Source organism: Hordeum vulgare, chromosome 7H (genome assembly GCF_904849725.1).
Source record: "Hordeum vulgare subsp. vulgare chromosome 7H, MorexV3_pseudomolecules_assembly, whole genome shotgun sequence".
Taxonomy (NCBI): Eukaryota; Viridiplantae; Streptophyta; class Magnoliopsida; order Poales; family Poaceae; genus Hordeum; species Hordeum vulgare.
The window spans coordinates 555,935,407-555,959,524 of record NC_058524.1 but is presented as its reverse complement, the minus strand read 5'-3'; the positions used below and the strand labels follow the sequence as shown (position 1 = coordinate 555,959,524).

General features: G+C 41.8%; 1 pseudogene; it reads right to left on the bottom strand.

Moving 5' to 3' along the window:
- Positions 1 to 12,865: 12,865 nt before the first annotated feature.
- Positions 12,866 to 16,069, bottom strand: LOC123409291 (annotated as a pseudogene).
- Positions 16,070 to 24,118: the final 8,049 nt, after the last annotated feature.

Sequence of the window (24,118 nt, the reverse complement as noted above, 5' to 3'; positions counted from 1 at the left end):
GGGGCTCGCAGGAGATGGACTGATCAATGCGATGAACAACGTTGTTCGGTGGTGGCCGAAGTAGGGAGCGGCTCGATTTGGGCAAAGCAAAGGCATCCACCTCAAGCCCGTGGTCATTTAAGGAGCACCGGGCGTCGACGGTCCCTCTAGATACGCCCCTAGCCGGCGAGGAGCACGGTGGCAAACTTGGAGTGTTTGTCCAAGGCGACGGCTACGACAGACGATGTAGGGGCCATAGTGAGCGAGACAGGGGGAATGGGGGTTAGGGTTTCTGCTAGGGCTAGGGTAGTGCTGTTCTCCACCGTTGCGACCGTGGGATGGTTGACAACCCGACATCCACGCACTGGAGGGGCGCGCAGAGGCCATGCCATGGCTCTGTCTCCTCCTCTATTGAGAGCTAGGAGAAAGGCCAGCCGATTCGGGCTGGGCCACACCGTGGCCACTAGAGGCCGAGGTACATAGTAGAAATCTCCCCTTTCCCTTTTATTTTAAAAACCCTTTTACAATTTCTTTATTAATTTATTTCTAGAACCAATGCACTTTTATAAAATGAGCTACTTGGTCAAATATTAATGTTGTAATATTCGGTAGAGGCACAAAAATTATGGGGGATTTTTGAATTTATTTGAAAACTACATAATTCAAAAGAGCATTTAATAATTGATTTGGCCTCTATTTTAATTATTTTTAGGCACAAAAACACCTTACAAAAACGTGGTTTACAATTATATAAAAGGTTAGGGAAAATTTGCAACTCATCCATGATTTTAGTTTTCAGGTTTGCAAAACTATTTAAACCACTTTTAAATGGATTTTGAAAATCATTAGGAAAGGAGATTTCATTCAACAGTTATCAAAAAGTGTCTAGCAAACTGGTTTCCTTAATCTTGTGATCAATGTAACTTAAACACGAGCATTACTGTAGCATGAATCCAGGGGTGTTACAACTCTCCCCCACTAAAAGAAATTCTGGTACCTAGAAGTAAGAGGTATTAGTAAGGGGAAAAAGTATGGTTATGGAATTCTAATGAGTCTTCCAGTTCTTGGGTGCTCTTCTACTCTCCTCGAAGAAGTTGATCCCCTTTATTGACGTATTAATTATTCTATACAACTCAGGGATATTACAAGAATTATTCCTCGAGTTGCAACTCAGGGAATTCATTGAGAGCAATAAGTGATGGTACAAAAGTTTCAAAAGGGGTAGGCAATCATTCGATGCCTGATAAGAAGGCGAAAGGGGTTCAGGGAAATGAAAATTAAATATCTCATGTGATAATAGAATAGACCATGCCCTGGAAGGTGGGTTAGAAATTACACACAAAGCCAAGTGCAAAGGATACTCTGGAATCAAAGATGTACACGAGAGTTAGGTTTCAATCTTGTGGAACGGCGGGTTATGGGCCCATAATACATCTCCAATGTATCTATAACTTTTTATTGTTCCATGATGTAATATTATCATTCTTGGATGTTTTGTAATCATTTTGTAGCAACTTTACATCGTCTTCTGAAACTAACCCAAACTAATGCTATTTTTAGCAGAACTACCATGGTGTTGTTTTTTGTGCAGAAATAAAAGTTCTCCAAATGCAACAAAACTTTTTGATGATATTTTTGGAACAAAATAGGCACTAGAAGCTTCGTGGGAGGACCAGAAGGTGAAAGAGGTAGCCACTACCCACTAGGGCGCTCGAGAGGACATGCCAATGGGCTGGTGGGTAGCAGGCACCTCGTGGCCCATCTTGGCGTGATTCCAACACCAAAAATTCCTATAAATACACAAACCCCTAGAAATAACCCTAGATAAGAAGTTTTGCCGCTGCAAGCCTCTCTAGCCATGAAAATCCAATCGGGAACCTGTTCCAGCAGCCTATCGGAGGGGGAGATCACCACCGGAGGCCATCTTCATCATCCGTGTGGAGGCCATGACGAGGAGGGAGTAGTCCACCCTCGCGGCTGAGGGTTTGTACCAATAGCTATGTGTTTAATCTCTCTCTCTCTCTATCTATCTATCTCACTCTCTCGTGTTCTTGAGACGACACGATCTTGATGTATCACGGACTTTGTTAACATAGTTGGATCATATGGTGTTTCTCCCTCTCTATCTTGTTGTGATGAATTGAGTTTTGTCTTTGAGATTTCGTTTTATCGGATTGAATACTTTTATGGATTTGAGAGCATTTTATTTATTTCTTGCTATGAATACCCGTGGTGACAATGGGGTATCATGTTGATTCACCAGATATATGTTTTGGCACTCAATTCATGGATTTCCGAGGTGACATTGGGGTAACCTATGCATAGGAGTTGATGCACGTTCTTGTCCTTGTTTCTGCGGTAGGAATCTTGGGGCACTCTTTAAGGTTCTTTGTGTTTGATTGAGTATTATGAATCTGAATTCGTTATGGTGTTATTTTAGTACGAACTCTTGGATAGATTGATCGGAAAGGATGACTTGTTATTTTAGTACGAACTCTTGGATAGATTGATCGGAAAGAATAAGTTGTTATTCTAGTACAAACTCTTGGCACTACAAGAAATATGCTAATACACGACGCTATATTTTCGTCGCTACATTGTCACGGTTTTTAATTTACGACGATCTTATGACGAAAAACCAAGCGTCCAAAACTAAGAGCAACGTCGTTTTGATCGAAATCGTCGTAACTTTTACGATGATTTCTGGATTGTCGTAACCTTTACGACGATCCTAAATCGTCGTTGGCAAGCTAACCTAGTCCTACGTGGCAGTCCTACATGGAAAATTACGACGAAATCCAAACGTTATGGTTGAAATCAGCCCAACCCATTTCAATAGATCACATGGGCTGGTTTTATTTTTTTGGCCTTTTTTCTTATTGGGCTTCTTTTTGAGCCTTAGCCTATTTACTGCCACTTCTAGTATCTGTTTTCGAATTTTTTGTATCATTATAATTTGGGCCTTGGCCTTTTAGTGCCCAAATACATATGGTCCAGTTTCAGTTGTGGCCTTTTTCATTTTTGAATTTAGCAACTTTTTGTTCCAGAACTTGGTTTCATTTCTATTTGTTGGGCCTTTTCAACCCAATTATTTGTCCAATATTTAATCCAACACTAGTTCATATTCAAATAAAGTAAACTCCAAGTCGAATTAAAATCATCCATCATATAACTGTTGGAATTATGCCCTAGAGGCAATAATAAATGTATAGTTATTATTATAATTCCTGTATCAAGATAATAGTTTATTATCCATGCTATAATTGTACTGAATGAAGACTCATTTACATGTGTGGATACATAGACAAAACACCGTCCCTAGCATGCCTCTAGTTGGCTAGCCAGTTGATCGATGATAGTCAGTGTCTTCTGATTATGAACAAAGTGTTGTTGCTTGATAACTGGATCACGTCATTGGGAGAATCACGTGATGGACTAGACCCAAACTAATAGACGTAGCATGTTGATCGTGTCATTTTGTTGCTACTGTTTTCTGCGTGTCAAGTATTTATTCCTATGACCATGAGATCATATAACTCACTGACACCGGAGGAATGCTTTGTGTGTATCAAACGTCGCAACGTAACTGGGTGACTATAAAGATGCTCTACAGGTATCTCCGAAGGTGTTAGTTGAGTTAGTATGGATCAAGACTGGGATTTGTCACTCCGTGTGACGGAGAGGTATCTCGGGGCCCACTCGGTAATACAACATCACACACAAGCCTTGCAAGCAATGTGACTTAGTGTAAGTTACGGGATCTTGTATTACGGAACGAGTAAAGAGACTTGCCGGTAAACGAGATTGAAATAGGTATGCGGATACTGACGATCGAATCTCGGGCAAGTAACATACCGAAGGACAAAGGGAATGACATACGGGATTATACGAATCCTTGGCACTGAGGTTCAAACGATAAGATCTTCGTAGAATATGTAGGATCCAATATGGGCATCCAGGTCCCGCTGTTGGATATTGACCGAGGAGTCTCTCGGGTCATGTCTACATAGTTCTCGAACCCGCAGGGTCTGCACACTTAAGGTTCGACGTTGTTTTATGCGTATTTGAGTTATATGGTTGGTTACCAAATGCTGTTCGGAGTCCCGGATGAGATCACGGACGTCACGAGGGTTTCCGGAATGGTCTGGAAACGAAGATTGATATATAGGATGACCTCAATTGATTACCGGAAGGTTTTCGGAGTTACCGGGAATGTACCGGGAATGACGAATGGGTTCCGGGAGTTCACCGGAGGGGGGCAACCCACTTCGGGGAAGCCCATAGGTATTTGGGGGGGTCACACCAGCCCTTAGTGGGCTGGTGGGACAGCCCACCAATCCCCTATGCGCCAAGAGGGAAAAAATCAAAGGAAAGGAAAAAAAAGGGAAGAAGTGGGAAGGGGGAAGGACTCCCTCCCACCAAACCAAGTAGGACTTGGTTTGGGGGGGGAGAGTCCTCCCCCCTGGCTCGGCTGACCCCTTGGGGATCCCTTGGACCCCAAGGCAAGGTCCCCCTCCCTCCTCCTATATATATGGGGCTTTTAGGGCAGATTTGAGATGACTTTCTCACGGCTGCCCGACCACATACCTCCATAGTTTTTCCACTAGATCGTGTTTCTGCGGAGCTCGGGCGGAGCCCTGCTGAGACAAGATCATCACCAACCTCCGGAGCGCCGTCACGCTGTCGGAGAAATCTTCTACCTCTCCGTCGCTCTTGCTGGATCATGAAGGCCGAGATCATCGTCGAGCTGTACGTGTGCTGAACACGGAGGTGCCGTCCGTTCGGTACTAGATCGTGGGACTGATCACGGGATTGTTCGCGGGGCGGATCGAGGGACGTGAGGACGTTCCACTACATCAACCGCGTTCACTAACGCTTCTGTTGTACGGTCTACAAGGGTACGTAGATCACTCGTCCCCTCTCGTAGATGGACATCACCATGATAGGTCTTCGTGCGCGTAGGAAAATTTTTGTTTCCCATGCGACGTTCCCCAACAGTGGCATCATGAGCTAGGTTCATGCGTAGATGTCTTCTCGAGTAGAACACAAAAGGTTTTGTGGGCGGTGATGTGCGTTTTGCTGCCCTCCTTAGTCTTTTCTTGATTCCGCGGTATTGTTGGATTGAAGCGGCTTGGACCGACATTACTCGTACGCTTACGAGAGACTGGTTTCATCGTTACGAGTAACCCCCTTTGCTCAAAGATGACTGGCAAGTGTCGGTTTCTCCAACTTTAGTTGAATCGGATTTGGCCGAGGGGGTCCTTGGATGAGGTTAAATAGCAACTCATATATCTCCATTGTGGTGTTTGCGTAAGTAAGATGCGATCCTACTAGATACCCTTGGTCACCACGTAAAACATGCAACAACAAAATTAGAGGACGTCTAACTTGTTTTTGCAGGGTATGATTGTGATGTGATATGGCCAACGATGTGATGTGATATATTGGATGTATGAGATGATCATGTTGTAATAGAAATATCGACTTGCACGTCGATGGTACGGCAACCGGCAGGAGCCATAGGGTTGTCTTTATACTAACATATGTGCTTGCAGATGCGTTTACTATTTTTCTAGGCTGTAGCTTTAGTAGTGATAGCATAAGTAGCACGACAACCACGATGGCAACACGTTGATGGATGATCATGGTGTGGCGCCGGTGACAATAAGATCGTGCCGGTGCTTTGGTGATGGAGATCAAGAAGCACGTGATGATGGCCATATCATGTCACTTATGAATTGCATGTGATGTTAATCCTTTATGCACCTTATTTTGCTTAGAACGACGGTAGCATTATGAGGTGATCTCTCACTAAAATTTCAAGACGAAATTGTGTTCTCCCCGACTGTGCACCGGTGCTACAGTTCGTCGTTTCGAGACACCACGTGATGATCGGGTGTGATAGACTCAACGTTCACATACAACGGGTGCAAAACAGTTGCGCACGCGGAACACTCGGGTTAAGCTTGACGAGCCTAGCATGTGCAGACATGGCCTCGGAACACATGAGACCGAAAGGTCGATCATGAATCATATAGTTGATATGATTAGCATAGGGATGCTTACCACTGAAACTATTCTCAACTCACGTGATGATCGGACTTGGGATAGTGTAAGTGGATCATGAACCACTCAAATGACTAGAGAGATGTACTTTTTGAGTGGGAGTTTAGCATATAATTTGATTAAGTTGAACTCTAATTATCTTGAACATAGTCTAAGTCCACTTTGAATATATTTGTGTTGTAGATCATGGCTCACGCAAGTGTCATCCTCAATTTTAATACGTTCCTAGAGAAAGCTAAGTTGAAAGATGATGGAAGCAACTTTGTAGACTGGGCTCGTAATCTTAAGCTAATCTAACAAGCTGGAAAGAAGGATTATGTCCTTAATGCTGCGCTAGGAGATGAACCACCCGCTACGGCTGATCAGGATGTTAAGAACGCTTGGTTAGCGCGTAAGGAGGACTACTCAATAGTTCAATGTGCAGTCTTGTATGGCTTAGAACCGGGACTTCAACGTCGCTTTGAGCGTCATGGAGCATTTGAGATGTTCCAGGAGTTGAAGTTTATCTTTCAGAAGAACGCCCGGATCGAGAGGTATGAGACCTCCGATAAATTCTATGCTTGCAAGATGGAGGAAAACTCGTCTGTCAGTGAACATGTGCTCAAAATGTCTGGGTACTCAAACCGTCTAGCTGAACTGGGGATTTAACTCCCGCAAGAAGCTATCACTGACAGAATCCTTCAATCACTGCCGCCAAGCTACAAAGGCTTTGTGTTGAACTACAACATGCAAGGGATGAACAAGTCTCCCGGCGAGTTGTTTGCGATGCTGAAAGTCGCAGAGTCTGAACTCCTAAAGAGCATCAAGTGTTGATGGTGAGCAAGACCACTAGTTTCAAGAGAAACAGCAAAGGCAAGAAGGGAAATTCGAAGAAGAGCGGCAAGCCTGTTGCCAATCCACCGAAGAAACCCAAGGCTGGACCTAAGCCTGAAACAGAGTGCTTCTATTGCAAGGGTATGGGTCACTGGAAGCGCAATTGCCCCAAGTATCTGGCAGATAAGAAGGCGGGCAAAGAAAAATCAGGTATATTTGATATACATGTTATTGATGTGTACTTAACCGGCTCTCGTAGTAGTGCCTGGGTATTTGATACCGGTTCTGTTGCTCACATTTGCAACTCGAAGCAGGAACTGCGGAATAGACGAAGGCTGGCGAAAGACGAAGTGACGATGCGCGTAGGAAACGGTTCCAAGGTTGATGCAATCGCCGTCGGCACAGTGTCACTTCAACTACCATCGGGATTAGTGATGAACTTAAATCATTGTTATTTAGTGCCTGCGTTGAGCATGAACATTATATCAGGATCTTGTTTATTGCGAGACGGTTACTCTTTTAAGTCTGAGAATAATGGTTGTTCTATTTCTATGAGTAACATCTTTTATGGTCATGCACCGAATGTGAGAGGATTGTTCATATTGAATCTCGATAGCGATACACATATACATAACATTGAGACCAAAAGAGTTAGAGTAAACAATGATAGCGCCATATTTTTGTGGCACTACCGCTTGGGTCATATTGGTGTAAAGCACATGAAGAAGCTCCATGCTGATGGACTTTTGGAGTCACTTGACTTTGATTCACTTGACACGTGCGAACCATGCCTCATGGGCAAGATGACTAAGACTCCATTCTCCGGAACAATGGAGCGTGCAAGTGACTTGTTGGAGATCATACATACCGATGTGTGTGGTCCAATGAGCGTGGAGGCACGCGGCGGATATCGTTATTTTCTCACCTTCACTGATGATTTAAGTAGATATGGTTATGTCTACTTGATGAAGCACAAGTCTGAAACATTTGAAAAGTTCAAGCAATTTCAGAGTGAAGTGAAAAATCATCGTAACAAGAAGATCAAGTTCCTACGGTCTGATCGTGGGGGTGAATATCTGAGTTTCGAGTTTGGTACTCACTTAAGACAATGTGGAATTGTTTCGCAGTTAACACCGCCTGGAACACCACAGCGTAATGGTGTGTCCGAACGTCGTAATCGTACTTTGTTAGAGATGGTGCGATCTATGATGTCTCTTACTGATTTGCCGTTATCGTTTTGGGGTTATGCATTAGAAACAGCTGCATTCACTTTAAATAGGGCACCATCGAAATCCGTTGAGACGACACCATACGAACTGTGGTATGGCAAAAGGCCAAAGTTGTCGTTTCTTAAAGTTTGGGGATGTGATGCTTATGTCAAAAAGCTTCAGCCTGAAAAGCTGGAACCCAAAGCGGAAAGGTGCGTCTTCATAGGTTACGCAAAAGAGACATTTGGGTACACCTTCTATCTCAAATCCGAGGGCAAAGTGTTTGTTGCTAAGAACGGAACTTTTCTCGAGAAGGAGTTTCTCTCGAGAGAATTGAGTGGGAGGAAGATAGAACTTGACGAGGTTGTCGAACCTCTCATCCCTCTGGATGGTGGCGCAGGGCAAGGGGAAACCTTTGTCATTGCGACGCCGGTTGAGGAGGAAGTTAATGATGATGATCATGAAACTCCAGTTCAAGTTTCTGTTGAACCACGCAGGTCGACGAGATCACGTGCTGCTCCAGAGTGGTACGGTAATCCCGTCTTATCGATCATGTTGTTAGACAACAATGAACCTGCGAATTATGAAGAGGCAATGGTGGGCCCAGATTCCAACAAATGGCTAGAAGCCATGAAATCCGAGATAGGATCCATGTATGAGAACAAAGTGTGGACTTTGGAGATACTACCTGAGGGCCGCAAGGCTATTCAGAACAAATGGATCTTTAAGAAGAAGACGGACGCTGACGGTAATGTGACCGTTTATAAAGCTCGACTTGTGGCAAAGGGTTTTTCACAAGTTCCAGGAGTTGACTACGATGAGACCTTCTCACCCGTAGCGATGCTTAAGTCCGTCAGAATCATGTTAGCAATAGCTGCATTTTTCGATTATGAAATCTGGCAGATGGATGTCAAAAGGGCGTTCCTTAACGGTTTCCTTAAGGAAGAGTTGTATATGATGCAACCCGAAGGTTTTGTCGATCCTAAAAATGCTGACAAAGTGTGCAAGCTCCAGCGATCCATTTATGGACTGGTGCAAGCATCTCGGAGTTGGAATAAACGCTTTGATGAGGTGATCAAAGCATTTGGGTTTATACAAGTGGTTGGAGAATCTTGTATTTACAAGAAAGTGAGTGGGAGCTCTGTGGCGTTTCTAATATTATATGTGGATGACATATTACTGATTGGAAACAATGTAGAGCTTTTGGAGAGCATAAAAGGTTACTTGAATAAAAGTTTCTCTATGAAGGACCTAGGAGAAGCTGCTTACATTCTAGGCATTAAGATCTATAGGGATAGATCAAAACGCCTGATAGGACTTTCACAAAGCACATACCTTGATAAAGTTTTGAAGAGGTTCAAAATGGAACAGTCCAAGAAAGGGTTCTTGCCGGTGTTACAAGGTACAAGATTGAGTAAGACTCAGTGCCCAGCAAACTGATGAAGATAGAGAGCATATGCGCTCCGTCCCCTATGCTTCAGCCGTAGGCTCTATCATGTATGCAATGCTGTGCACTAGACCGGATGTTAGCCTGGCCATAAGTATGGCAGGTAGGTTCCAGAGTAATCCAGGAGTGGATCACTGGACGGCGGTCAAGAATATCCTGAAGTACCTGAAAAGGACTAAGGAGATGTTTCTCGTGTATGGAGGTGACGAAGAGCTCGCCGTAAAAGGTTACGTCGATGCAAGCTTTGACACAGATCCGGACGACTCTAAGTCGCAAACCGGATACGTATTTATTCTTAATGGGGGTGCAGTAAGCTGGTGCAGTTCCAAGCAAAGCGTCGTAGCAGATTCTACATGTGAAGCGGAATACATGGCTGCCTCGGAGGCGGCTAAGGAGGGTGTCTGGATGAAGCAGTTCATGACGGATCTTGGAGTGGTGCCAAGTGCACTGGATCCAATAACCTTGTTCTGTGACAACACTGGTGCCATTGCCTTAGCAAAGGAACCACGGTTTCACAAGAAGACCAGACACATCAAACAACGCTTCAACCTCATCCGCGACTACGTCGAGGAGGAGGACGTAAATATATGCAAAGTGCACACGGAGCTGAATGTAGCAGACCCGCTGACTAAACCTCTTCCACGGCCAAAACATGATCGACACCAGAACTGTATGGGTGTTAGATTTATTACAATGTAATTCACATGGTGATGTGAGGGCTAGATTATTGACTCTAGTGCAAGTGGGAGACTGTTGGAATTATGCCCTAGAGGCAATAATAAATGTATAGTTATTATTATAATTCATGTATCAAGATAATAGTTTATTATCCATGCTATAATTGTACTGAATGAAGACTCATTTACATGTGTGGATACATAGACAAAACACCGTCCCTAGCATGCCTCTAGTTGGCTAGCCAGTTGATCGATGATAGTCAGTGTCTTCTGATTATGAACAAAGTGTTGTTGCTTGATAACTGGATCACGTCATTGGGAGAATCACGTGATGGACTAGACCCAAACTAATAGATGTAGCATGTTGATCGTGTCATTTTGTTGCTACTGTTTTCTGCGTGTCAAGTATTTATTCCTATGACCATGAGATCATATAACTCACTGACACCGGAGGAATGCTTTATGTGTATCAAACGTCGCAACGTAACTGGGTGACTATAAAGATGCTCTACAGGTATCTCCGAAGGTGTTAGTTGAGTTAGTATGGATCAAGACTGGGATTTGTCACTCCGTGTGACGGAGAGGTATCTCGGGGCCCACTCGGTAATACAACATCACACACAAGCCTTGCAAGAAATGTGACTTAGTGTAAGTTACGGGATCTTGTATTACGGAACGAGTAAAGAGACTTGCCGGTAAACGAGATTGAAATAGGTATGCGGATACTGACGATCGAATCTCGGGCAAGTAACATACCGAAGGACAAAGGGAATGACATACGGGATTATACGAATCCTTGGCACTGAGGTTCAAACGATAAGATCTTCGTAGAATATGTAGGATCCAATATGGGCATCCAGGTCCCGCTGTTGGATATTGACCGAGGAGTCTCTCGGGTCATGTCTACATAGTTCTCGAACCCGCAGGGTCTGCACACTTAAGGTTCGACGTTGTTTTATGCGTATTTGAGTTATATGGTTGGTTACGAATGCTGTTCGGAGTCCCGGATGAGATCACGGACGTCACGAGGGTTTCCGGAATGGTCCGGAAACGAAGATTGATATATAGGATGACCTCATTTGATTACCGGAAGGTTTTCGGAGTTACCGGGAATGTACCGGGAATGACGAATGGGTTCCGGGAATTCACCGGAGGGGGGCAACCCACTCCGGGGAAGCCCATAGGTATTTGGGGGGGTCACACCAGCCCTTAGTGGGCTGGTGGGACAGCCCACCAATCCCCTATGCGCCAAGAGAGAAAACATCAAAGGAAAGGAAAAAAAGGGAAGAAGTGGGAAGGGGGAAGGACTCCCTCCCACCAAACCAAGTAGGACTCGGTTTGGGGGGGGGAGAGTCCTCCCCCCTGGCTCGGCCGACCCCTTGGAGATCCCTTGGACCCCAAGGCAAGGTCCCCCTCCCTCCTCCTATATATATGGGGCTTTTAGGGCAGATTTGAGACGACTTTCTCACGGCTGCCCGACCACATACCTCCATAGTTTTTCCTCTAGATCGTGTTTCTGCGGAGCTCGGGCGGAGCCCTGCTGAGACAAGATCATCACCAACCTCCGGAGCACCGTCACGCTGTCGGAGAACTCTTCTACCTCTCCGTCTCTCTTGCTGGATCAAGAAGGCCGAGATCATCGTCGAGCTGTACGTGTGCTGAACGCGGAGGTGCCGTCCGTTCGGTACTAGATCGTGGGACTGATCGCGGGATTGTTCGCGGGGCGGATCGAGGGACGTGAGGACGTTCCACTACATCAACCGCGTTCACTAACGCTTCTGCTGTACGGTCTACAAGGGTACGTAGATCACTCATCCCCTCTCGTAGATGGACATCGCCATGATAGGTCTTCGTGCGCGTAGGAAATTTTTTGTTTCCCATGCGACGTTCCCCAACAATAACATCACATAATACATCTCCCAGGTTTACATAGCACAATAACTCATCTCGTGAATACATTTCCTTACACAGAAATATAGCAAGAATGGACAGAATTACACAATAGAAAATGGCACATCTGCTAACAATGGAGTTCATTCCACTCTCCTATGAGACATAGGTTCATAAATTTTTATGTTGTGTTGATTTGAATGTCCCAAGTAGGCATCATCGACATCTTCTCACCATTTTCCTAGCAATAGAAAAAGAGACAAAACAAAAAACATTAGACCGTAATATTACACCAGAGCACAGACCGGTTACTTCAAATCACAAAATATATCCATTATACTAGATGTGAGAGTTATATAAAAGCTGCTAGTTATAAAAAAACCATTATATGTATGAGTATAATGTATAGGAGTTGCTGGACTTTGTCCAATCAATTCTCCTTTTGTAGTGAATCTATAGTTCAGTTGTAAACATAATTATAAACACCAACAAGTAGTATCACATCTTTGCGGACAACTTTGATGCTACCAACCAAGTACACACCACATTTCTTTTTCTTTGGAGGAAAAGAAAAGGAAAGCATAGTGGAGATTTGCCCCCCCGGAAAAGTAATTTGATCATAATGGGGACTGTTAAACTAATATGATATCACAACCCTTCAATGGAACATGTGCTATTCCCATAGCACTGCCGTGCTTATGTTTACTTGTGATATTGTACTGCGCAAAAAAGGTTATTCCTTCAATGTGCTTGACAAAGCTTGTACTACTACTACTATGAGGTCCTTACCGATTATTAAACTGAAGCACTGCATCATCAAGACTATCTGTAAACTGCATTAATGCCACAAGAAAAGTACCAGTGAAAATGAAACTCAACATTGTGCTGCTTATTTTTGCTTGTGAGATTATACTGCACAAAAATATTAGTTCCTTTAATGTGCTTCACACAAACATGTTGTGTGCTATCCAATAATGAAGTACACCAGCATGAATAAAAACTACCTGTAAAACCCATTATTAACCCCAATTTTTTAAACAATACTGAAAATGGAACCCAACAGTTGAGGAGTGGCTTGCTGTGGAAGCTGGGTAGTAGCAAACTTCTGCGAGCCATCAGTTGTGCGTAGAAGATCAATATCAATGCATTGAAATTTGTTGCAGATTCTCAGTGTTCTTAGTTTATTGATTGAGGAACCATGTCAAAGATGAGTAGTTGATGGAATGATGATAAGAAGTCTCCCTTTATTCCCTCTCCCCAGAGGTAAAATTGAAATTCACAACTAGAGAGACCAGATTCTCCTTTCCAAGAGCACAAGGCAGTGTCAAATCAGATTACACCAACTATGAGGCATACATACTGATGAGCAACCAGAGACAAATTAGAGTTCGAGGAGATTGTATATCATATTTACATGCATATTAGATAGAGCCAACAGGTCAACTATGACGCAATCAGATGGTATAAATTAATTGAACAAGATCTATACATGCACAGGTGAACGTGAATCTGCCTGAACGGTTCTGTCTTGGGTATAATTCAATGATTAGATAATACTGAACAACCAGGAAATGTGAAATAATATCGAATCACTTCCATGTGAAAGAAAAGGGACCGATCTATGCATTGTCGATTGATCTCTCCACCTCAAGCATTATTATCGTCCTACAGAATCATGTCCTTTTGTTCCGCCAAAACTAGAGGAATTACGAACCATATTATATGCAAACAAAGAATAAACAATCAAATAGCCAGATCTTCTAGTTACTAGTCGACTGATGTGCACATATCGTTAGGTACTCTCACAGTTTATAAATTTGTGCATTATTCCAGAATATCTCACCTCTCCTCCCAGTAGAATACAATTTGATTGCTGGCATCCATGCACAATCCCCTCGATGACCTATGAAAGTACAAGACAATGTTACAGTCAAAGACAGATAGATATCATCCTCCATGGGCAGAAGACAGATAAAATGAGCAAGAGCAAGAACTACTGTGTTAAATGAGAAGCTACATTGACAGTACCTTCTCTGCAAGGTCAACATCGAGCTTGCTCATAGCATAGTAATCTAGGAAGAACAATGGCTCTCACCGGATGTTACAATGTCATTGACACTCATAGCAACCTAACGCAATGGATCAGACACAGAACGTTCATTGACCGAGTCTCCTAGGAAACATGACAGACGACATGTATGAACAACAAGCAGAAACATACCAGGTCGATTCCGATTGTGTCATGAATACCGGTCTCAAACGCGAGCTTCAGCTTCGTCCCAATTCCATAAGTGCCGGCCACAAGGTACTCATCCCCTGCTCAATAGAAACAACAGAAGACCAAATTTTACTAACACGACAACACATTTATGTATCCAGGTAGGCAAACGAGTAACAACTAGTGAAATACATGACGCAGACCTCTTACTCTTACTATCCTAACAATACAAAACTGTTCGTGCTCGGTATATACATATGTCAAATTACTGTCAAATACATGCTACAAGAATAAGAAACTCTCACTTTCTGCACTTGTCTTACTGACCAAATGAGGTGTTCGAGTTTTAGTGCATTCAAAGTCATGCTGCTGATATATCGGAGTATTAGGCATTTCGTTACCATGATTTGTTTAGCTAGATGCAATTATGCTAAATTAGGATTACCAAGCCAATTTTGAGGGAAAATGGTGTAATAATGCTAGTAGGCAGTAGTACATGAATTAGTATTACTGTAGTATTACTGCATAATTTCCTTTGTTAGCAGCAACTAACCTTTTTAATGATCTTCAGTCAAGCTATGTATGTATAATATATACAAAAACAGTAATAGTGTGTACTTCAAAAAGTAATAATCAGTTTGCCCATTAGGCATTTCTTTCATGAAGATTTCTTAATCCAGATGTGTTTATAATATTTTCAGAAACCTAGGGAAAATATGAATATATGAGAAAATGATAAGGAATGGAAACATATACACCCCTTTTGGTCCGTCAAATTCTTTTATGACAAAAGAAATTTCAGTACAAAGGATATTATTTTCTCCATTTAGAAATTTGTACAAAGGGAATACGAATATACTCATTATACCAGGAGATTTCACTCCGGTAACCAGATCACGCTCGCTCAAGTCCTATTTTTTCACTCAAACTGATCACAACTTGACAATCGACCAGCTTGTTTTCATATAAGAACAGTTCATATACCTCAACTTGCATGCAGAAGATAAGCTTACCTGCTCAACCAATACATCACAATAGCATATCTAACTGAGCAATTGTTTTGTGTATCGTGCCCATTGTGTCCACCATGATTGCTTCACAACTTCAAGTCATCCGTTTCCACCACTAATGCATGTTATACAAGCATAAGAGGTCAAAAGACCAATGACATTCCAAAAAACAAATGCCAAGTAAATACGAGGAGGCATCAACAAGATACTTAGATCAACATGCAGGTGAACTGATAGTAAGAAGGCAAGCTAGTACTAGTAAGGAGGCTAAAGTTATGATAGCTAAATTGATCGTCATATTTGCGCAAGTGCAAAAATTGGTTAGCAAATGACTATGGCAAGTGGGATAAGAAGGTGTCTACAACACTCGTGGAACTTGTCTACTTAACATTATGTGAAAAATGGTTATTCTCACCAGGGCAGTAGTAGTCATTAGACAGCTTCTCAAACGGAGTCTTCTCCTTGTATATGTACCTACAACAGTCGCAAAATGCAGAGCATGTCAGGAACAATCAACTTCACCATAGCAACGCGCGGTTAGGCGCGGCAGGCTTACCCACCCGCAGTCCCCGCACATGTATGCCTTCTTCGTATGAACGCGGCCAATCCGCATCGTGATCCACGCCGTCGCCATGGACCTTGTCCTGCCCGGGGCTGGCAGCAGCACCAGTAGCGGCGACGCGTAGAACGCCGACCGGAGACGCACGGGGCCGCCGCCCGCCGGCGCGCATCTGCGACAGTGCGTGCATCTGCAGTGCCATTGCCGCAATCCTCACTAGCTCGGATTTTTTCCTTGGGCCTAGCTTGAAAGCAAAGAACTGATCGAGTGCACGATCTGCCAATCGGGTGGGAGGGAAGCAGATGAGAGAGGGAATGAAGGAGCGGAGGGGCAGCGACAGGCGGACCTGTCGATCTAGATCGAGGGAGAGATGGAGGCGGCGACTAGGGTTCGCGCTGACAGAGGAAGAGGAGGGCACGATGGGTTGGGTGAGGTTTGCTGCGGTTGGATGGATGGACGGGTGGATGGATGATGGATGGGTGGATGTTTGCCATGTTAACGATCCATGTCAAAACTCATTCCACCAATTAGACTTAAGCTTGTGTAATTTTCGCTTTTCCTTTTGTTTTTCTTATATTTTTCACCCTCTTATTCGGGGTAAACACACAGTTTGTCAGAATTAACCAATATTATGCATATGTGTCTACTTTGGGATGACAAACAATGTGATTTGGGATATTTTCATTTTCTTATAATTTCTGTGAAAATAGTTTGTCAGAATTCAACTTTTTGTGAAGAACCTACCAAATCTTTCGTACAAATTTGAACCACACCATTTTTCAAAAATATTAGACCATAGTTTATGCGCAATTGGCCAAATGGTTACATGTCAAAAGTGAGTTTTAAGTTTCTTCCAAAAACAAATCATTTTTCATTTTTTGGGTGCCCAAAAATGATTAATTTTATGGCCAAATTCATGGCATAGTTTGTTCAAATGATTTGATATTCTTTGGACAGAAAATTAATTTTCCATTTTCTTTGGATGGAATATTCATTTTCCATTTTTCGAGTACCCAAAATGAGTTTTTTTGTGAAGGACCTACCATATATTTGTTGCAAAATTGGACCAACCCAATTTTCTAAAATACCAGGCCATATTTAATGTACAATTCAACAAATAGTTGGGTGTATAAAGCTTTGATCCACCTCTCGTGAAAAAGACAATTTTTTGTTGAATCAGCAGAAAGCGGGTCAAATTTGAACTGCAGCTGCCTCATAATTTGCTCTTTATTTTTCCCAAAAATATTTTTTAGGTACACACGTATCTATTTTATCAGGGAAACACCAAAAGTTTTCCAAGATGCAACCACTAGGTAGGAATAGTCATACCCGCCGTTTTGACCGCATTTTGAAATGGCCATGAAAAAAATTAAAACAAATCAAAAAATTGGAAAACCTTCGCATTGTGTCATTATACGTGACCAAGTTATCAGGAAAAATAATAAACTTGTAATACACTAATTATTTTTAGAAAGTGTTCTCAGAAATGAGCTATCATGTGTGAAGATTCATGGCTTTCAAGCAAAATGATTAATCTTATGGCCACATTCATTGAATACTTTGTTCAAATGATCTAATATTGTGCACAAGGGTGCGTATTGGAATGGCAAACAATGTTGCTCAAGGAAGTTTTAATTTTCCTCGTATGAAAAATTCGTTTTCTATTTTTCTAGTGCCCAAAATGAGTTTTTTTGTGAAGCACCTACCATATATTTGTTACAAAATTGGACCAACCCAATTTTCTAAAATACTAGGCCACATTTAATGTACAATTAACCAAATAGTTGGGTGTAGAAAGCTTTGATCCACCTCTCGTGAAAAAGACAAATTTTCGTTGAATTAGTTGAAAGCAGGTCAAATTTGAACTGCAGCTACCTCATAGTTTGCTCTTTATTTTTCCCAAAAATATTTTCTAGGTACACAAGTATCTATTTAATCAGAGAAACACCTAAAGTTTTCCAAGATTCAACCACTAGGTAGGAACATTCATACCCCCCGTTTCGACTGCATTTTGAAATGGCCATGAAAAATTCACAAAAAAATGAAAAAAGGAAAACCTTCGCATTGTGTCATTATATGTGACTAAGTTACGAGGAAAAGTAATAAACTTGTAATACGGTAATTATTTTTAGAAAGTGTTCTCAGAAATGAGCTATCACGTGTGAAGATTCATGGCTTTCAAGCAAAATGATCAACCTTATGGCCACATTCATGGCACAGTTTGTTCAAATGATCTAATATTGTGCACAAGGGTGCGTATTGGAATGCCAAACAATGCTGCTTAAGGAAGTTTTCATTTTCCTTGTATGAAAAATTCGTTTTCCATTTTTCGAGTGCCCAAAATGAGTGTTTTTGTGAAGGACCTACCATATATTTATTGCAAAATTGGACAAACCCAATTTTCTAAAATACTAGGCCACATTTAATGTATAATTGACCAAATAGTTGGGTGTATAAAGCTTTGATCCACCTCTCGTGAAAAGGACAAATTTTCGTTGAATCAGCTCAAAGCGGGTCAAATTTGAATTGCTGCTGCCTCACAGTTTGCTCTTTATTTTTCCCAAAATCTTTTTTAAGTACATAAGTATCTATTTAATGAGAGAAACACCAAAATATTTCCAAGATTCAACCACTAGGTAGGAACGGTCATACCCGTTGTTTTGACCGCATTTTGAAATGGCCATGAAAAATTAAAAAACAAGTCAAAATGGGAAAATTTTTCATTGTGTCATTATATGTGACAAAGTTACCACGAAAAATAATAAACTTGTAATACGACAATTATTTTAAAAAAAGTGTTCTTAGAAATGGGCTATCATGTGTTTGTAGTTCAAGCCAAATGATCAATCTTATGACCACATTCATGACATAGTTTGTTGGAATGACATAATATTATGCACAAGGTTGCGTATTGGAATGGCAAACAATGTTGATTAAGGAAGTTTTCATTTTCCTTGTATGTAAAAATCATTTTCCATTTTTCAAGTGCCCAAAATGATTTTTTTTGTGAAGGACCTACCATATATTTGTTTCAAAATTGGACCAAATATTTTGTATAAAATACTAGGCCATCTTTAATGTACAATTGACAAAATGGTTGGGTGTTAAAAGCTTTTATCCACCTCTCGTGAAAAAGACAAATTTATGTCGATTCAGTTGGAAGCGGGTTAAATTTGAACTGCAACTGCATCATAGTTTGCTCTTTATTTTTCCCAAAAATCATTTATAGGTACATAAGTATCTATTTAATCAGAAATACATGGTGTGGTGGCTTGACGTCAAGGTTTGGATGGTGCTCGAGGGCCCCAACTCCAAAGCGCGTGAACTTGCATGCCAGTCGCATGGTCACCGCCTGACCGTTGCGTTGCCACGCGTTCTGGGTGGAATAGGCATGTCTGGTGGGTTGCACAATCCCTTGGTAGGTGTTAGGGAGAAGAATACAATAAAAGAATCTCACGAGGAGACTGAACTAAGCTCAAACATGAATTAGCAGCCAAGTGTTTGATTAGCGGTGCGGGTAATGCACATAGATAATGGGAGTAAATTTTGGCTGAGGATGATCATATACTAAGGAGTCTCTCTTGGCAAATTTTTAGCTCAAATGGACGAATCTAGGTGGCACTTGCTTTGCAAAGTAACACACTGTGCATAAATATGGATGTCTAAGCTGGGATCAAATGAATGTATGGATTGAGATGAAATTTGGTGTATGATGTTAATTTGGGCATACGAAGGCACTGTAAAAAATTATACCGTTTGGACATGCCAAAGTGACACTTCCTTCACAATGTGCCAATAGGGACAGAAAATGGTAATTGAAATTCGGCTCACATAGATGATTGGATTGAGCTGAAATATGGAGGAGGATGATAATTTGGGCACATTAACGAACTCTAAAAATTTCATAAAATTTGGATAAACAAAAATTGTACTTCCTTCACAATGCTCTCTACTGAACAGAATATTGGGAAAAATATTGAGGGAAACTCGATGAGTTAAATGAGCTAAAATTTGGTGGAGTGGGGTTATATGGTCAGTTTCATCCCGTGGTAAATTTTCATCAACTATAAAGCAATATAAAATGTAGTTGCTTCACAAAATGAAAATATTACTAGAAACAAAGATTGGATGAGATCTCACATGGATTGTTAGATGGGGCTAAAATTTTGTTGAGAGCTATGTTTTGGGAACATAGAAGATGTGGAAAAAATTCAACTCATCAGGATATTCCTATCTAGTACTTCCTTCACAAAGCTGTTTGCTGAACACAAACTTTGGAAATTTGCCGAGAAAGATTTAGTAGACAAATCATTATGAAAGTTTTCATGAGGCAGTGATTTGGATAGGAAAGAGTGCCCAAAAAATATGAGGGTAATCAAATAAATAGAAACAACAGTTCCTTCACAAAGTGTATTCTGAGCAGAATAGGAAAATGAATATTGCTGAATTATTTTTGAACTATGGAAGGAAGGGTTTTCGCATAATTGAGGAATATATGATCCAAAGTATTTATGAGAATTTTTCGAGAATTTTTAGAATGATAGAATAGTAGGTTGCTTCACAAACTGGGATGAGGTGGGATGGAATGGATCCACGAGCTACATGTCAACATAGTTAGAACATGTTACGACATTTTTATAATCGTCGTAAAAGTTATGATGATCTCATCTTATGCGGTCACGACGTTTTTGACTCACATCATCGTAATTTAAATGTAGATTTGATCCCCTCAAATGGCTTACGACAATCTCGGATGAAATCGTCATAGATTTATGACGAATTCATCAACAACATCTGAAAGAACGTCATGTATGAGCATATTTCTTGTAGTGTGGAAAGATTGATCAGAAAGAATAACTTTGAGGTGGTTTCGTACCCTACAAACAATTTCTTCTTGTGTTCTCCACTAGATAGGAACTTTGGAGTGATTATTTATCGCACATTGAGGGATTGCTATGTGATCCAATTATATTAGCATTATTGAGAGATTGTACTAGCGAAAGTACGGACCCTAGGCCTTGTTTTTAAGCGTTGCAACATCATTTGTGCTCACTTTTGTTACTTGCTACGTTGCTATTTTTATTCTTCCTAGTACAAAATAAATATCTACTATCAATACTACACTAGTATCACCATCTCTTCACCGAACTAGCGCACCTATACAAATTACCATTGTATCTGGCGTGTTGGACACACAAGAGACTTCTTATTATTCACTTCCATGGTTGTTTGAGAGAGATCATTTTCATCCTATGCCTCCCACGAATTAATAAACCTTGGGTCATCCACTTGAGGGAAATTTTCTTCTATCCTACAAAACTCTGCGCTTTGAGGCCCAACACGAGCCTACAAGAACTAGTCGTGTAGTAGACATCAAGCTCTTTTTTGGCACATTTGGTGGGGAGGTGAGTGCTTGAAGGTATCTTGCAATTGAATCTTTTAGTTTCTTGTTTTTCACTAGTTTGGTTTCATAAAATAAAAATACAAAAAATGGAGCTTAGGTTGCCTCATTTGCTTCGTCTCTATAAAGTCTTCCGTGAAAATGATGATTCAAAAAATTGTGCTCAATTGTTAGAGGAAGAATTTATGAAAATGCTTAATTTGAATTCCTTAGATGATGAGAATGATTGCTATATTGTTGGTATGAATTCTCTGAATATCCATGATGCTAATGATATGCAAAGCCACAAGCTTGGGGATGCTATCTTTGATGAAGATGCTATTTTTAGTCCCCCAAGTTTTGATGAGCAAATTTATTATGGTGAAATCATGCCTCCTATCTATTTTGATTATTGTGATGACATTTATGCTATAAAGAATAAGGATAACCATGAAACTTTTCATCATGATTTTATTCTTTACATGGAATATATCAGTCAGTTATCTCATGATAATTATTTTGTTGAGTTTTCTCCCACTACTATGAATGGTAAGAATTTTGCTTGTGTGGGTAGTAATAAAAATTCTATGTTTGTGCATCATGAAAACAATGTTGTAGGTGATAGTTATATTGTTGAATTACTTCATGATGCTACTGATATTTATTATGAGGGATGAACATATGCTTGTAGGAATTGCATTATCTCGTACCCTTGGAAAGTTAATATAGTTGAAGATGGTGTCCTGGCGAACAAGTAAAGGTCATCTCCAACATAGTTTTTACCCATGAGATGTGTTTGCAACCAACAACCAAAAGTCCCCATGTGTTCGAGGGTAATCTAGTCGTTAGACTGCTCTCGGTGTTTCAAACGCAGAATATTCTTGTGTTCATCAGTATATGGGGCCACCAAGGTAGAATATTTGAAAACTCTGTAGTGTGCTTGCGCCCAAGAATTCCCGTCCCAACATATTAATGAATCGTTTCCTAGCGTGCCTTTTCCACTCAGTCTCCCCTCATGCCGCGATTCAGGAACACCAATCGGCTTAAGGTCAGGAATAAATTCAGCACAAAACTCAATAACCTCCTATATTTCATGGCCCTTGGAGATGCTTCCTTCTGGTCTAGCAGGGTTATGAACATATTTCTTTAAAACTCCCATGAACCTCTCAAAGGGGAACATATTGTGTAGAAATACATGACCTAGAATGGCAATCTCAGGACATTGGACTAAATCATTCTCTAAACTTGGTAGGATTTCTCGATCGATTACCTTCTGAGAAAATGCATTCAGGAATGCACATAACTTCACAATGGCTAATGGAACATTTTCTGGTGGATGCCCCCTCAATGCAACCGGAAGCAATTGCGTCATAATTACGTGGCAGTCATGAAAATTTAAGTTTTGGAATATTTTATCTCCATATTTATTATTCCCTTTATATTTGATGAGAAGGCAGATGGGACCTTCATACTAAGTAAGTATTCAAAGAAGATTTCCTTCTCTTCTTTGGTAAGAGCATAGCCGAGAGGACGTTGATACTGCTTTGGATTCATGCCGTCTTTTTCGTGCATACGTTGCTGGTCCTCCCGTGCCTCGGGTGTATCTTTTGTCTTCCCATACACACCCAAGAAGCCTAGCAGGTTCACACAAAGATTCTTTGTCACGTGTGTCGTGGTTTTGTTACGACAGATTTCCTCATGAAAGGACTTATAGATGGAGCTATCACACCTTGGTGGCGACTCGAAGGGGGTGAGCGAAAGGAAGACTCAAATTTACCCAAGTTTAGACCCTCGAGAGGAGGTAAAAGCCTACGTCCTACTTTGTGTAGATTAATGGTGGTTTCGATTACAAGGAGGGCATAACTCGCCTGACCTAGCTCTCGATTCTATGTAACTCTCCTGACCTCTCCGTGGGACTCGCCTTTATATACAGGTCGAGGCCATAGGGTTTACAAAGTCCTGTCGTGCTACTCTTTGTGGCTTTCCTTATCTCTAAGTCGTTGTGTTCTCCACGATCAGGAGCTTTCTTGGTAATCCATCATCTGTACGACCTCTTGAACCGCCATCCACCTTTTGGGCCACGGGACAGGCGATAAATGGTAAGTCACCCCTTTCTGCGACCCGGCCCACTAAGGGCGGGTTACCCGCATGTAATATCCCCAACATTAGGCCCCAGATTGTCCTGAATTCATTCATGTCAATAAACTCCCATCAATTTCGGGCGATTCTTACCATTTCTATCCTTCGACGAACGATAACTCGCCACTCGTTGTAACTTGATCTGAGTCGTCGTGTAATCTTGGATGACATCACCTCATCCCCTTAGTTTCGGGGCTTTTAGTACCGCAACCATCATCGAATATTTTGTTCATAATCACTTATCCCGAAAATCTAGGCGCTAACATCGCAATGTGTGACTTGTCGCCTCGATCTCTGCCTCGACAACCTCGATTTATGTTCCTGCCCTTTAAATAACAAGAGAAATGGGCACTAGTAGAAAACAGGGCTATCGTTTGGCCTTGGCCAGCCCATTAGTCCCGGTTCTTCAAGAACCGGGACCAATGGGGGGAATTAGACCCGGTTCGTGAGCCCAGGGGGCCGGCCGGGGCCTCGTGGGCATTGGTCCCGGTTCTTGTGGAACCATTTGTCCCGGTTCGAGCCACGAACTGGGACCAATGGTCCTTGCTGCTGGCACACAACCATTGGTCCCGGTTCGTGGCATGAACCAGGACAGAAGGGGCGGCTTTAGTCCCGGTTCATGCCACGAACCGGGACAAATAACTTGCCTATATATACCCACCGCCGCGGTAGAGCACTCCAGAGTGCTCTGTTTTTTCAATCCGCCGAGGAGAGGGCATCTCGGTGCTCTAG